The sequence below is a fragment of the Lipotes vexillifer genome, unplaced genomic scaffold, assembly GCF_000442215.2.
Source record: "Lipotes vexillifer unplaced genomic scaffold, Lipotes_vexillifer_v1.1 scaffold889, whole genome shotgun sequence".
NCBI classification, from domain to species: domain Eukaryota; kingdom Metazoa; phylum Chordata; class Mammalia; order Artiodactyla; family Lipotidae; genus Lipotes; species Lipotes vexillifer.
In genome coordinates, this window is record NW_006788335.1 from 1164701 (window position 1) to 1182363 (window position 17663).

At 40.2% G+C, this 17663-nt stretch overlaps 1 protein-coding gene and 1 non-coding gene across 2 annotated transcripts in view; one reads left to right on the forward strand and one right to left on the reverse strand.

Annotated features, from left to right (window-relative positions):
- NR2C2 (nuclear receptor subfamily 2 group C member 2) overlaps window positions 1-17663 on the reverse strand; it is an 80007-nt gene that overhangs the window by 60222 nt on the left and 2122 nt on the right. The window lies entirely within an intron of this gene.
- Window positions 10932-11004, forward strand: TRNAG-CCC (transfer RNA glycine (anticodon CCC)). The gene has a single exon. It is a non-coding gene; the product is annotated as a tRNA-Gly (tRNA).

The following is a 17663-nucleotide window of genomic DNA, read 5'->3' on the forward strand; positions in this document are numbered from 1 at the left end:
AAAAAAAAAAAAAAAAAAAAAAAGATTATACACATGACCAAGTGGGGTTTATTCCTGACAAAATTCAACACCCTTTCATGATAAAAACATCCAACAAACTAGGAATAGAAGGAAACTATCTCAACATAATAAAGGTCATTTGTGAAAAACCCACAGCTAACATCACACTTTGTGATGAAAAACTGAAAGATTTTCCTTTAAGATCAGGAAGCCAAGAATGACTGCTTTCACCTCTTCTACTCAATATACTAGAAGTTCCAACCAGAATGATTAGGCAAGAAAAATAAGTACAAGGCATCCAAATTGGGAAAGAAGTAAAATTATCTTTATTCACAGATGACATGATCTTCCACATAGGAAAATCTAAAGATGTCACACACACACACACACACACATACACACACATTAGAATAAAAAAATTCAGCGAAGTTGCAGGATACAGAATCAACACAAAAATCAGTTGCATTTCTACACCGTTAACAATGATGCTCAAAAAAAATTAAGTAAACAATTCCATTTACAATAGCCTCAAAAAGAATAAAATACTGCAGGGGTAGAGGGGAGGAGGGAATGGATGTTAGTATTTAAAGGGTACAGAGTTTCAGTATGGGGAGATGGAAAAGTTCTGAAGATGGGCAGTGGTGATGGTTACAGAATAATGTAGTTAATGCCATAGAACTATATGCTTAAAAATGGTTAAAATGGTAAATTTTATATTTTACCACAATTAAAACTAAAAAAATACCTCTCTCCCAAAAAAGGGAAATGTCTAACACTGATTAAAAAGAAAAAAAAAACTGGAAGAAAAAATGTTTTTAATAAAATAAAAAATGAGCTTACTGTGTAGTGTAAAAGTCTAGGCTCTTAAGTCACTCAGATATGGCAAAGTAATCTCTCTACCTCAGTTTCCCCCACTTAAAGTGGGGAAAATAATATTTTCCTTATAGTGTTAACTGAAGTATTAAATGAGGTGATGAGCTGAGCATAACACCTGGCACACTGTATTATGTAGCTACAGATACATCTGAGAAATAAATACCTAACAAAACTGGAATCAAACTGTATATACTGCATATGTAATCATGCTTTATTGTTTTAGAAAGTATATAATTCTAATTAAAAAGTAGAAGTCACAAATCCCTCTAGTTTTTTTTTTTCCCATTTCTTTTTGTTCTTTTATTTTGGAAAATACCGCCTAATTTTGGTAGTGGCATCTGGTTGCTGTTATGTATTGTTTTTAAAAAAACACTTTTATTGAGCTCTAATTCACCTACCATACATTCTACCCATTTGAAGTGTATAATTCAATGGTTTTTAGTATATACACACATATGTGCAACCATCACCACAGTAAATTTTAGAAAAATCTCATCCCCTCAAAAAGAAACCCTGTACTCTTTAGGTATCACTTCCAAAATCCAGCCCTAGGCAACCACTATAACCTATTTTCTATCTCTATAGAGTTCCCTGTTCTGGACATTTCATATGAATGGAATAATATGTTGTCTTTTGTGACTAGTTTCTTTCACTTAGTATAATGCTGTCAAGGTTCATCCATGCTGTAGCGTGCATCAGTAATTCATTCCTCTTTATAGCTGAATAATATTCCACTGTCTGGATATACCACATTTTGTTATTCATTTGTCAGTTGATGGACATTTGACTATTTCTACCTTTTGGCTATTTTGAATACTACTACTATAAACACTGGCGCACAAGTTTTTGTGTGGATGTATGTTTTCATTTCTTTTGGGAATATAGCTTGGAGTGGAATTGCTGGGTCATGTGGTAACTTCGTATGTAACTTTCTGAAGAACTGCCAGACTGTTTTCCAAAGTGGCTACACCATTTTACATTATTACCAGTAATATAGGAAGTTTCCAATTTCTCTACATCCTCAGCAACATTTGTTATCTGACCTTCCCCGCCCCCGCCATTCTAGTGGATGTAAAATGGTATCTCCTTGTGGTTTTGACGAGAGTGGAAATTAATGAAACAGAGAATACAAAAACAATAGAGAAAGATCAATGAAATCAAAAGGCCCATTCTTTGAAAAGGTCAACAAACTGACAAATCTTTAGCTAGACTGACCAAGAAAAAGATTCAAATTACTAAATAGAATCAGAAATGAATGAGGAGAAATTGGTACTGACCTTAATAGAAATAAAAAGGATAAAAGAATACCGTGAACAACTGTTGTGACAATAAATTAGATGACTTAGATGAAACAGATTCTCAAAAAGACAGACTACTGAAACTGACTCAAGAAGAAAAAGACAATATGAACAGACCTATAACAAGTGATGAGACTAAATCTGGAACTAAAAAACTACCTGCAAAGAAAAGCCCAAGCCCACATGGCTTCACTGCTGAATTTTACCAGACATTTAAAGAAGAATTAATATTAGCTCTTCATAAACAATTCCAAAAAAACAGAGAGGTCACACAGTTTGCAGGTGGCAGAATCAGGATTTAAACCAGGCAATATGGCTCCAGAGTCTATACTCTTGACCACTATATTAAACTGTCTCTGTGAATAACTGAATAAATCGGAGCACATTATAGGACATCAAATTGTTCGTTTGTATGATCCAACTTTTGTAGTTTATTTTGGTAATGTGACTTATCTGGTCCATAGGGAAAAAGGTCGTTCTGGGGACTTGAGAGAAAATCATTTACACTAATGTTGCTCTATCTCATTTATGGAGCAAAAGCGTGGGACCTGCTAAAGCTCCTTATACGTTTTTTTGTTTGTTTTTTGTTTTTTGTTTTTTGTTTTTTCTTGCGTTATGCGGGCCTCTCACTGTTGTGGCCTCTCCCATTTGCGGAGCACAGGCTCCGGACGCGCAGGCTCAGTGGCCATGGCTCACGGGCCCAGCCGCTCCGCGGCATGTGGGATCTTCCCGAAACGGGGCACGAACCCGCGTCTTCTGCATCGGCAGGCGGACTCTCAAGCACTGCGCCACCAGGGAAGCCCTCCTTATATGTTTTCATTTCAATGACTTCTCACAACAATCCCATGAGATAATAGGTTCTACTACTACTCCCATTTTCTAGATGAGAAAACTGAGGAACAAGGCAGTCACCCAGATAGCAAATGGCAGGACCTGGATTTAAACCCCAATCTGTCTGATCCCTAGAGAGCCCCCTTTCCACTATGGAGAGCCTGTCCTCTGGTGTAGCCTGTCTCATGCCTGATCCCTGCAACACAGAGCTCTGGTGAGCAGATCCCCAGTCCTATTACTCACCTGCGTGTGCTTCTGGCAAACAGGCAGGGAAGAGGTATGTTTCTTCACTGTCTGCTGACTGAATAAACAACTGTCCCCAAATGACTGCTAATAACCCCTAATTTAGAAACTTCATTCCCACTCAATTATTGTTTAGCACCAACATGATGAACTGCAGGCTCTCTTACTCATTTGGCTGATTTAATATTATATACAGCTACCACATGTAGTTTAAAGTCATCAAGCTTGAAATTTCAAAATAACAGCATGGAAATCTAGGGAATATTTTAAATAGGAAGATTGCTTTTGTTCTCCAAATTAAAAATGCCTCCTACTATTTTGGATGTCTCCTCAAAATGTGCTTTTCGCCATGGGAAACAATAGTTGCACTAAATTGATACATGAAATTCCATTTCTTGATGGAAGTAAGGCATCTGAGAGAAAATTTTACCTAGCAAATTTTCTGAATACATACACAAAACTTGTATTATCCTATAAATTACTATAGGTCAGTACTATAGGTTACTTACTATACTAACCTCTTCTCCTAAAGAATTAGTGATGACTTCTTAAGGCAGTGATCCACATACTAGTCTCCAAGTCAGTCTCAACTGGAAACTGTATTAAATGCAAAACAACCCTAAATATTTGCAAAGCCAACAGTGATTGTCAAGGTAATTGTTCCTAAGACAAACTATAAACACAAGCACTTTAACCCCAATACTTTCACAGCTCTTTAGCTCTTCCAAAAATATAATATTTAAAAATATGTAAAATCTATCTGCTTTCATCTTCAGTTAACACTAACCCTTATTTGCTGGGTGAAAGGGATGATTATTATACTGTTGCCTTAAAGTCAATGGTTGATCTAAAATCTGAAAAGTCTGCTCACCAATTTTACTGGTATAAACTGGCATTCGTGTACTTATTTTTTATTTTAAAAAATCCTTTCTTTGTCCATCCTTTGATAAATCTGTGCCTTCACCTTAGAAATACGATTATTGGTTCAACAACGCAAATCTGAATCCTTCTAATGGCTCCTGTTTGCAGCATGATGCATGGTTTATTGGAGGAGCTCTGGAAGAAGTGAAACAGAACTGGGTCAGTGTGCCCCTGGCCAGTTACTTGTCCTTGAGCCTTGGTTTCCTCACCTATTAAATGGGAATTAGCCATCACACCAAACCTCAAAAGGTTGTTGAGGACTGAAGCCCTTGCAGAGGGCCTGGTACAGACTGAAAAGATCTGGCCCTACTTCCCTCCTTTACACCTCGAGTTGCCTGAACATTCCAGGCTACTTCATGCCTCTGTCCTGTCTTTGCATAGGTTTCTGACTTAGGATACCCTCCTCAGCATCTGCCAGTTTCCAACCCTGCTTCCTTAGGTCTGCCTAACAAATGATTACTTGCAATGCAAGACCCACCTCCAGGATTACCTTCCTCACATGGAGTTTCATGTCTCACCATTTTATAATTACTCCTTAACCAGGCCCAGAGAACACTAAAGGAAGGACCAATGGCTCATTCACCTCCATATTTCTTAGCACTTAGCAAAATCCCCAGTACATGGAAGGTCAACAATGACTGTAGAATGCACAGAATCCGCTTTCCACCATACACAGTATTAACAGAGTATCAACTGTGCAAGAAACTAAGAGCCTTTGACTTAAAACTATACTCACAAGTTTGACAAGCATCATTAGACTCTTAGTTTTTGTTCAAAGTAAAATGTTTAAAGTCACCTCATCGTATGCAGCTAGGCCACCCTATTCACGCAAAGAAACTTTAGGAGCAAATGTTCTTGTCATTTTCATTTTTCTTCAATGGCAGCACCCTGCTTTGGATCTGGCTCACATGCTGACTTCATTGGGACTGTTTTGAAAGAACAGCACACACTGATGTACTTTTCCTTTTAAAAGCAAGGGTGCCAGCTATTTTGCTAGCCCCTGTCACTCACCTCAGCCACCTGCTGGGTCCCCACTCTGTGCTGAACCAGCCCCTCCATATTTGTAGCCATGGTGAAGCAAGATCATTAGAGAACCTGTTTGGAAAGATGTAGCAACTTCTATCAGGTGGAGAGAAACCAGCCTACTTGAAAAACATCAGTAATCAAAATTCTTTTTTGGTACCATCTGGTGCAGATTTTGCCCTCCACAGACAACGAGCTAGCAGACTAAGCATATCTGGATAGGCTGCACCAGCTTCTTCAATTACAGGTACTAATATTAATCAGTAGTAACATTTCAATTGGGAAACAAGACTTGCCCTGGTAAATACAGACAAGGTGAATCTGGAACTTTATCAGTTCTCTTGGGTTGTAACAGCTCGGTTCACCTCTCAGGCAGGTGGGAATCGCACCTTTTTGGATAGCTCCTTGTCACAGTGTGCTGAATAAGAAGGTGGCTATCTGAGAAAGGTGTACGATCAACTTCAATACAGAGCATTAGATTGCTATCAGCAACTGTACTTCTGTTACTAGTGACCAAGCAAGGAGCAAAACCCTGCCCAGGTGTTAACACACCTCACTCACCGGTTTAAAGGCAAACACTATCACTAACAAAGTTATAAAAGAAGTAAGGAGACTGCATTACTAAAGTGGGCTAAGAACATGGTACTCATAAATTTATCAATTTATATTTTTAAGTCCTCATTAAATTAGAAACCCAGATAATTCAGCTTCATATTATTAGAAAAATTATGCCATCATTTGCTTAAATTGAGGAAGATCATCTAAAGTCCAAAAAGCATGCTAGTCTCCTGGGTCAGAATCACTTGAGTGCAAGCAGTGCTGATGAAACAGACCCCCTGGTCTCTTCAGGTCATGACATAAAGATCCCCTGAATAGTCCCTAAACCTTTTCCAATTAACTCTACCACAAAGAATTCAGGATAAAGGGATTCCACTTTGGACCTAATTCCTGGACAAAGCAAAGACTTCATTATTGACTGCACAGATCCTATGGTTAATAGGAGTTTAAAGCTCTTGTATAATTTATTTTCAGCATGTATACAAAAAATCTATATAGTCCTTCCAAGTGTGTAACACATAAAATGCACACACAGTTCATTTGCTTGGCCCCTCCTCAATCACAAACTGGACTATTCTGCAATGCAGCTTTACAAAACACTTTCCTATAGTTCTCACCTAAAGTATTATAAGCACTGATGTCTATAAACTTTTTCACTCTCTGGTAACTTTCTACATTATTCTATCCACTATTAGACAGCCACTTCTATTATCGTAATTCCCCTTCAGATTATTTTATTGGCAAAATGGTAATGACAGAGAAATGGGAGCATGAAACCATGAGTGACAAATATAAAAGAAATCGGCGCTGCCTTCAAGGATCAATATCCTCTAAGAGTACATACTGCATCAACTGCTATAACGATACCAGGTCACCAGTGCCAGTGAATCATCTTCTAAGAACAGGATTAGGACCAAGACTGGGGAGGCAGTGTTTCTGGCTATTTATTCTTTTAATAAGTGTTCAAGACTTTTAACTTTTACTTTTCTTTGTTTCTAGAAGAAAAAGCACAGAGAAACACTGGTCTTTTCCCCTACTCACAGTTTGATTCCAACTAATAAGGCATAGAGGAAAAAAGCATCACTTCACATGTACCAGAAAAGTCAATCAACTGTTGTTAAAAACACAACTATTGCATGTGAAAAGTCCAGAGTTCTAAACTTTTTTTCTCAAAACATTAAATAAGAGCTCTCTAAAGAATCAAATGGATGAAGTTAGCAAATAGATTATATTAAGAAATCAAACCCAAATATGCAGCTGTGACAATTTTATCACTTTTAGGTGTTATTAGCATTTCTATTGCTGTTAACTGCAGTTTTATGCAAGAAATACATGAACTTGAGTATTACAAAAATATTGTTAGGGAAATATTACTGAGTATTAGAGTACAGAAATAACAAAGTATTAGAAAGGCATATCTTTCTATTGGGTTTCCCTAAAAGAGGTGCTTGATCCTCCAAGTTTTAAGGTATCACAATGTAAGAAGTAAGTAAAACAACATCCTCTGGTGATGTTAAGAAGGGAGGGAAAACATTTAACAAAGACTATGGATGTCTGGATGTCAGGATATCAGGGAGTTAAGATTCACCTGAGAGCCTGTTTTACTGGCTACTGCAGCCATAGGCTGAGACACATAGTGAGAAGGAAGGGTTAAGCTTTGGAAAGGGTACTGGGAGGTGGTTATCAATGAGGGGGTGTCCTTCAAGAATGAAAAGCTCCAGGGAACAGTGGGTCGTGCCTACATATTCACTAGCACAATATAATTTTGCATTTGAAATTTGAAAAACAAAAAAATCCTATTGTTTTGCCAGTACAAACTAGACAAAGCACTTCAAAACAGCCTTGCTGGTAGAGCTAAGCAGGCTAATGTAAATAGTAACTAACACTTACTGAGTGGTTACTATACCCCAGGCACTGTATTCATAAGTACTCTGGACTGAACACTAAAGTAGCTCTTGGAACAGAAACCTGAGTCTTCAAAGGCTGGCGCTTGACCCACTCAGCTCCTAACCCTGAAGGACTGCCCGCAACGATCACAATGTTTCCCAATTCATTAACCAAAGAGCTATAAAACCAAGTACCTTAAGTTAAAACAAAACAACAACAACAAACACTACACAATATTTTCCTACGGATGGTGGTTTTAAACTAATCAAGTTCAACCACCATCAACCCTTTAAAAATAACTAAGCAATAAGTTGGCCGCTGAGAATTAGTAACAACAATAAAAAGGAAAAGAGGAGGATGAGGAGGAGAAAGTCCTTGTCCTTGAAGAACTTAAGAAGGAAACTACTAAGAGCTGTGCCATGTAGATGCTACAGAGTGTCCGAAGGAAGAAGCGCCTCTGAGAGCAATGACAGTTTCACAGGACAGGACCCGTTTAGACTGGTCTTAAAGGAAAGTGGGAATTTAGCAAGCAAACAGAGGGCGGATGGGAGAGAATTCTAAGCAGAGCTCAAACTGCAGGTTATGAGAATGACACAGTAGAGGAACAGCAGGCAATCTGGTGGGGATTGTTGAGAGGTCATGGGAGGAGAGAGGCTGACGCTGTAGACAATGAGAACTATCAGAAGTTTGGTAGGGAAATGTAGTGATCACATCTGGATCTTCAAAAAAAAAAAAATCCTTTGGGCGACAGTGTGGAGATGATAGAAAAGGACGGTCTATGGGAGGCCAGTTAGAAAGTGGTGGCAACAAAGACTATGGATGCAGGCCGACTCTTATAAACTTAACCTGAACTAGTGAGTCTTTGCTGTATACCACAGAAATGACAACAGGGCACAGTGTATAAAAACTGTCATACAGACCACAGAATGGCGCAAGTAAAAACTATTATTGCTTGGCCTCATGTGGCAGTAGGTTTTATAACATAAATTCTTTCAAATACAAGTAGATCAATATCACTCTTAACAGCAAAGATACAGAGAACACAATGGTGACTTTAATCAACTCTTCCAGACTTACGAAAAGTGTACAGCTGACCAAACTTTGCAACCAGAGTGTCTTTGGTTTCAGCGGAGGGCTACAAACCCCACTGCAGTGGAAGCTGGGCTCGGACCAGGAGCACCTGAATCCCAGTGAGTTAGAGAACAGCCCAGCTATGCTCTCCACAGGGGCAGGCTGAGAGGCCAATGTCTCAAATAACAATAAACAAATCCTGGGACAAGGAAACTCTGTCTTCACTGACAGGAATGGGCGAGCCTACCTTTCCCTTCACAATCAACTGATTCACATCATCCTTATTTATGTATTACATGGCCCATAATCATATAACATTCAAAATATTTACTGCCTTGGTAGTTTCTCTTCTGAACAAATATACTGGGTTTAGAGGCTCTGGCAGGCACTAAGCTAATTTCTCTGATACTGAACTGCATTGAGGTTATCATTAAGAATAGATCTTAATACATGGGGCTTCCCTGGTGGCACAGTGGTTAAGAATCCGTCTGCCAATGCAGGGGACATGGGTTCGAGCCCTGGTCCAGGAAGATCCCACATGCCGCAAAGCAACTAAGCCCGTGCACCACAACTACTGAGCCTGTGCTCTAGAGTCCACACGCCACAACTACTGAAGCCCGAGGGCCTGGAGCCCACGCTCCGCAACAAGAGAAGCCACCGCAATAAGAAGTCCACGCACCTCAATGAACAGTAGCCCCCACTCGCCTGTGCACAGCAACAAAGACCCAATGCAGCCAAAAATAGATAAATAAAATAAATTAATAAGGGAAAAAAAAAAACGAATAGTTTTTTTTTTTGTTTTTTTTTTTTTGTGGTACGCGGGCCTCTCACTCTTGTGACCTCTTCCGTTGCGGAGCACAGGCTCCGGACGCACAGGCTCAGCGGCCATGGCTCACGGGCCTAGCCGCTCTGCGGCATGTGGGATCTTCCCAGACTGGGGTACGAACCCGTGTCCCCTGCATCGGCAGGTGGACACTCAACCACTGCACCACCAGGGAAGCCCAGAATAGATCTTAATACAATGTAAAGGGCCTAACACTGTGCCTGGCACACAGCAGGCATGCAATGCATGGGAGCTACTACTAGCACAAATTTCAAAGAAATTTGAAAGCAACAACAAACTGTAAAATGCATATTATAATTAGGAATATGTCTCTCATTTTGACATAAGATCCACATGAAATTTAACTACACATGTGTATGCATTATATGCTCATACAGCATTTATAACCAATTCTATTAAACTGCACAACTGAGTGAAATGAAATGGCTGAATTAGGATCAATCTCACAAATATTTAAAAATAAACGAATACCAAATAACTATTTGCAAAATACTACTGGGTACAGAACTTCTTGATAGGCACAAGGTATTCAGTGTAAGTTTTACTATGATAAGATTGTCAGAATTCTCTTTATACTCATGGGAAAATAAAAACAAAAATATAAATAGCCTAAGAATTAAAAAATGAGAAATACATAGCTCAAGACTTGAAATCATAGATCAAGACTTGAAAACAGGAAATGGAAATCAAGTGACAGATTTAGTATAATTTAGTAGATGTTCATCAACATAAAAGATGCTTACGGGGATGTCTCTAAGGTCAAGTTGAGATATACATCCTGTCTGTCAGAAACCCTGACACTAGTTAGACTCAAAGATTACTTACCTTTTGGGTAAGGTGATTTCCTGCCCCCACAGGAAACTTGTTTCTTCCATATTACAAGTCTGGGCTACGAGAAAGGGGCAGCGATGGTATGTGGGGGTTGGGGAGATGGGTGAGCAGTGACTTGCAGGGAAGAGAAGTGGCTCTCATCTACGTGGAGTTCCTAGCTACCAGAGCAGTCCTACAGGTCCGTGTGTGGAGACCTTTCCTAAAATATCACTGTACAGTGTGGGTGGCTTTCCTCGTTTCACCAAGGCTCAAAGTGTAAGGGTGAAACGCACCTTCTTTGTTTCTATTAGTGTGACCCAGGGGTAGACGGATGGAAGGAAAGCAGGACAGATTTTCTGAGAACCTACAATGTGCCTTATATCAAACTAGGCATCGTTTAATTCTTAACATACTTTCTGAGTAGGTATTATTAGCTGCACCAATGCAGACAGAAAAAAACGGAGACTCAGAAGTTTAATCAACTTGTTCCAAGTCATCCAGCTGGAAAGAGGTAAACCTGGGATTCTAACTCAGGTCTCTTTGACTCTAAAACCTCTGCACCAGGGACTTCCCTGGTGGTCCAGTGGTTAAGACTCTGTGCTCCCAATGCAGGGGACCCAGGTTCGATCCCTGGTCAGGGAACTAGATCCTGCATGCTGCAACTAAAGATCCCATACACGGCACCTAAAAGATCCCGCATGTCGCAATGAAGAACTCCCATGCCGCAAATAAGACCCGGCTCAGTCAAATAAATGAATGAATGAATGACTTAGTGAATATTTTAAAAAACAAAATAAAAACTAAAACCTCTGCACCACAGCGCCCTTCAAAATAGTTTCCCAGAAGAGGAAGTCAAGAGAAGAGAATTTTAAAGAGTGACAGGAGGCCAATTAATTATCCAAAGGAACAAGCTGCTTCCATCAATAAGCTTGATGATTTAATAACTCATTTATATAACCACTAATTCCTAAATATGTGATTGATGTTTCAGTATTACTCACAGAAATTTCCGACCTAGCTCCACCGGGACAGTAACATGACAGTTCCTTTAGAACTTGAACACACCTTTCCCTTACAGTTTTACCTACATAATAATATTGATTCAAACAGTGAGGATAATTTTATCATCATTTTTAAAGTAAAATTTTTTACTGAAGTACAACATGCAAATACAAAAGTGCACAAATCATAAATGAAACAGCTCAGTGAATTTTCATTCAGAGAACACCACTCACATCAGAAAATAGAACATTACTAGCACCTTAAAAGGCTCCCTTGTACCCCCTCAGAGTCCCTTACTTCCCTTCTCTCCTGACTTTCACTATCATGGATTCGTTTTGCTTGTTTTTGAGCTGTATGTTAATATATTTTTTGTGTGTCTGGATTCTTTTCCTCGTGATAACCACAAGTAGTCAGTGCATTTTCATCCCTGTATAGCATTCCAACATATGACTATGCCACAATTTACTTATCCATTCTATAGTTGATGAACATTTAAATTGTTTCTAGTCTGGCGCTCTTATGACTGGTGTTCCTATGAACACTCCTGTACCGATGGTCCCTGACTTAGGGTGGCTTGACTTACGATTTTTCAACTTTATCATGGTGTGAAAGTGATATGCATTCAGTAGAAATTGTACTTTGATTTCTGAATTTTGATCTCTTCCCGGGCTAGCAGTATAAAGTTACGATCCTCTCTCATGATGCTGGGCAGTGCCAGCTACAGCTCCCAGTCAGCCACGTGATCAAACAACCGCTACATTTACAACTGTCGTGTTTTTCATTTTCAATATAAATTACTAGAGATATTCAATACTTAATTATAAGACAGACTTTCTGTTAGATGATTTTGCCCAACTGCAAGCTAATGTAAGTGTTCTGAGCATGTTTAAGGTAGACAAGGCTAAGTTACGATGTTTGGTAGGTTAAGTGTATCAAATGCATTTTCGAATATATTTTCTTTTTTAATTAACTAATTAATTAATTAATTAATGGCTGTGTTGGGTCTTGTTGCTGCACGTGGGCTTTCTCTAGTCGCGGCGAGTGGGGGCTACTCTTCGTTGCGGTACGTAGGCTTGTCCTTGCGGTGGCTTCTCTTGTTGCGGAGCACAAGCTCTAGGTGCACGAGCTTCAGTAGCTGTGGCACACGGGCTTCAGCAGTTGCGGCTTGTGGGCTCCAGAGAGCATGCTCAGTAGTTGTGGCGCACAGGCCCAGGTGCTCCGCAGCATGTGGGATCCTCCCGGACCAGGGCTCAAACCCGTGTCCCCTGCATTGGCAGGCGGACTCCTAACCATTGCGCCACCAGGAAAGTCCCCTCGACATATATTTTCAACTTACAAATAACCCCATCATAAGTCAAGGAAGATCTGTACATGCCTTTTGAAAATTTTCCTACTTTAAAAAACTGACTGTCTTTTACCTCTTCAGAAAAGAGACGTATGTTATAAATTTAAAATTCTTTAAAAAAATCTGTACTGTATTAATTATGTCATCAAACATATTCTAATTACCACTCTTTTCAGCCAAAGGCTGACATGCACTTTGAGATTTGTGCTTTTAATCTTGGTAAAAGGTGACTTTTCAGTAATTCCAGGCTTATTCACCTCATCAACCTAGTAGAAGGAAGCATTATTGCAGAAGCAATGGATGAGTGGAGAGAAAGAGAATGAGGGCAGTACAAATGACATTTCTGTAATGTTCTACAAATAATACATAATCAGATTCACTGTACAATACCACCAGGGGAAATTGTCCCCTGCCAGGCGGACTCCTAACCATTGCGCCACCAGGAAAGTCCCCTCGACATATATTTTCAACTTACAAATAACCCCATCATAAGTCAAGGAAGATCTGTACATGCCTTTTGAAAATTTTCCTACTTTAAAAAACTGACTGTCTTTTACCTCTTCAGAAAAGAGACGTATGTTATAAATTTAAAATTCTTTAAAAAAATCTGTACTGTATTAATTATGTCATCAAACATATTCTAATTACCACTCTTTTCAGCCAAAGGCTGACATGCACTTTGAGATTTGTGCTTTTAATCTTGGTAAAAGGTGACTTTTCAGTAATTCCAGGCTTATTCACCTCATCAACCTAGTAGAAGGAAGCATTATTGCAGAAGCAATGGATGAGTGGAGAGAAAGAGAATGAGGGCAGTACAAATGACATTTCTGTAATGTTCTACAAATAATACATAATCAGATTCACTGTACAATACCACCAGGGGAAATGCATCCTGAAGCCTGCTGGCATTGTTTAACTTCTTAAAAGCCATCCAGTCTCAGCTGTCTATCTTTCTCAGTGGAGACCTGCCTGCCACATAGAGGTAGGCAGTTATTGGAGTTTTTATTGGAGGTGCGTGTGTGGGCAGCCAGGTAAGAAACTTTTCTCTTTTTTTGGCGTAGCTTCTATTCAAACATGAACAATAAAGGTAAGTAAGGTGGCTCCCAGTAAAACCATAAAACCTTCAAGTTTGTGTCTGGCCCTGCCAGCCTCTCATTTCTCTCCCCACTCTTTGAATAGCATTCACTTCATTTTCCAGGCCCCAACACCTTCTCTCATACCTTCCGCTAATCCAATGAGAGAATGATATGCTCTTCTATCACTGGCAGAAATTCCCCCCTATCAACATGTTACCACTTCCAGGGATTAGAATCATCAGGGTTACTGTCGATAATTTTGGAATGAAAGGTTTCACCTCCTATTATGGACCTTATTAGAGTGGAAGAGGTATCACCCTCTGTCCCTGAGGCTGGGTTTCATGATTATAGGCTACCTGGAGCCCAGGGGTAATCAGAAAGATAGCTGAGCATCTGAGCTAGCCTGTTCCTTTCCCATCCTTAACAATTCCCTTCCCATCCCTCTGCTCCAAGACTCCCAGATGCTGGGGTATGAATCTGCTCTTTCTGCCCCCCTAACAGTACCCTATGCCAATGCCCTGATCTGGACTTTAATGTCTTCTATCCACTCCCCCCACCATCACTGTGAGCTATGCTAGTTGACTGTTCCCAGGGAGTCTTGCCTTTTTGTACAGAGCCCCTGCTGCTTAAAGCTCTAGCACTCAGGGCACCTGAAGAAAGGATGGGAAGCAAGTAGCAGCAGTGCGTGACAAGGGATATGGGGAAGGAATGGCAGGATGGGACAGTCACAAAGAGAATCTCAGCCCCCAGGCCTATTAGGTCGAGGCAAGTGAAACTCCAACAGGTAAGAGATTATCTTTTACAGTGTGTGACAGATTAGGTTAAAGATGATAATCATACATGGAGGGGAAAAGTCTACATCTAAGCTCCTCATAACCAGCAATAAAGTGAAAAGAGAGAAACTAACCTCTGACAGGTGAGTTTTGCATCAGGTGTGAGGCTAGACTTGATAAGCCTTAAGACTGATTCCTTCCCAAATTCCCCCCATGCAGTATTGATTAAGGGGGACTAGTATCTGCTCTAGGAGGTGCTTTGGGACTAAAGGAGCACATGGCACATAGGTAAGCAGACTCAGGGATAAAAATCCCAAATGAAAGCCCTTAATACGTGGAGACAGGCAGCTAGACACATGAGGCCAGTGTTCAGGGCCAACGTTGAAGGTGGGCTGATCCACACAGGCCCACCTGCCTTGCTCTCTATGCCATCTGGATAACAAGTGGTCCCTGTTTCTGACCCAAATCTCAGTGTTGGCTCCCCGCCTTCCCATTTTACAACTGGGGAATGTATAAGCCTCAGAGAGGCTACCCACTCAAGGTTCCAGAGACAGGCGATGCACTGTCACTTGACTCCTTGGAGACAGATGCTAAAACTTCCCAGAAGTCCTCATGAAGTGACGTTATTACACATAGGGTTTCCCTTCTTTCTGTAAAGGCATGTGCATGAAAACAAAACTTCAAGGTCACCGTAAATACAATTGAAAGCAATAAATAAGTAATTTAATGTTATAAGATAATATACACCTACATATAAATATATATATATATTTAGCTTTTTCATTAAACTATCAGTTCTTTCGTTATCCTGAATTAGGTAGTTCAAGGAATCAAAAGTGTTGGATTGAACAAGTGATACCAAAAAATCCTTGAACAGGATAGAAAAGAAACATCCAAAAATAAATAAATGAAAGGGTGGCTGTTGTTTTAAAAATACCACAACACTTCATTTGTAAAATCTGTATTATATAAGTCAACAAAAATTTTCTATTTACCATGCTTTTAAGCAGAAGCTTGATATATACCTGGCAAAATGTGCTTTTAAACTTGGTAAAGCAATTACAAGGTGATTTTCAATAATTCCACTGCATGAATCAATTTATCTTTGGAAAGATAACTTTTTTTTTTTTTTTTTTTTTTTGCTGTACGCGGGCCTCTCACTGTTGTGGCCTCTCCCATTGCGGAGCACAGGCTCCGGACGCGCAGGCTCAGCGGCCATGGCTCACGGGCCCAGCCGCTCCACGGCATGTGGGATCTTCCCGGACCGGGGCACGAACCCATGTCCCCTGCATTGGCAGGCGGACTCTCAACCACTGCGCCACCAGGGAAGCCCAAGATAACTATTTTAAATTAATGGCTACAGAGGCTGAACTCCCAACTCTCTGCAAACCCATTAAGTCTTCTTCTCTGTTCTCTGATCTCCTGTGATAGAATAAGACCAGCATTTTTTATTTCAAGAAAATCACACTGGTGCTTTGATTCTTCAGTTAAAGTAAATGGCATGATTATTTTTGGCTGTTTATTAATGAGTTCCATGCAAACTCATTAACTTTCATGTAATTTACCTTGTAATACAACTAATTATTAAATTATCTATTTCTTGTCTCAAAAAGACCGCCCATAAATCAACATATTAAGTGTGTAAAAAAGGATTTATGTGGGTTATCTTACCCATATTCAAGTTTGCAGGCAGTGCCATATCTGTGAGGAACCACTTCCTGAATTCATCCAAATACCATAACAGATATTTATTTTATTGCTGGCACTGCTTCTGAATTGCTAACAAGCCCACATAAAAAGGCACCATCAATGAGCAGCAACTTAGTTAGCAGTGATATCATAAATTATAAACAATTCATTCACTCAACAAGTAGTGCCAGGCACTCTGCTAAGTGCCGGAAATATAATGGTGCCCAAAATGATTCCTGCTCTCATAAGGTAAGGGGAACAGGTATCAATCAAACAATCACATTATGGAGTGTAACTATGAAATGAAAAGGAAAAGAAGGGTTAAAAAGGAAAAGAAGGGTTTCCCTGGTGGCGCAGTGGTTGAGAGTCCGCCTGCTGATGCAGGGGACACGGGTTCGTGCCCCGGTCCGGGAGGATCCCACATGCCGTGGAGCGGCTGGGCCCGTGAGCCATGGCCGCTGAACCTGCGCGTCCGGAGCCTGTGCTCCGCAACGGGAGAGGCCACAACAGAGAGACGCCCGTGTATCGCAAAAAAAAAAAAAAAAAAAAAGGAAAATAACACAATGTAAAGTAAAAGAATCTCATCTAGACTGGCACTGGGCATCAGAGAGCGATTCCCTGAGGAAGCCATGCTTAAGCTGACATCTGCAGGACTAAGGTGTATGGGGGGGTGGGGGGGCAGGGGGCAAATGAGGACTGCAGGCTGAGGGAACATCATCTGAAAGGGCCTGGGGTAAAGGTAAGCCACACTTTCAAGGCAACTGAAGGCACGCCAGTGTGTTTCATGCACAGGGAGCTAGGGATACAGGGATAAGAAAATGATGTAAGGTCTAAGAAAGGTTTTAAAATAGGGAGCAGGCAAAGGACCTCTACCATTATATCCTGCTAGGGCTTTAACACTATAATGCCTGTAAGAGAATTCTGTAAATTGTAAAGCACCCCACACTTTTGTTAATAGTATTAGTTACACTACTTTGTTTTCTAAATAAACTTTTGGTCTGGATGCCAAGTGACTAGCTGAAAGCAGAAGAGCCAAAACTGGTACCCCAGTGTTCTAATGCAGTGTTTTGCCCCTACACCACACTGCCTAAAAATCTCATTGTTTGCATCACTTAACCAGTCCAATGTCTTTACCAGACAGCTAGTGCTTCATGACAACAGTAACTCCAATTGTGAGCATTTACTATACGTCACTTTTCTAAGCTCTTTATTTACATTAAACTCATTTAATCCTCAATTCCAGAAGAAAGGTTCTATTTACTGTCCAGATGAGGACAATGAACCTCAAAAAAGTTAAATAACTTACTCAGAGTCACAGGGCTAGTAAATATTGGCACTGTTACCCACAACACTATTTAGCTTCTGCCTACAACATTTGTGTGGGTCTGTGTATGTATGCAGATGTATTAGGGAAAG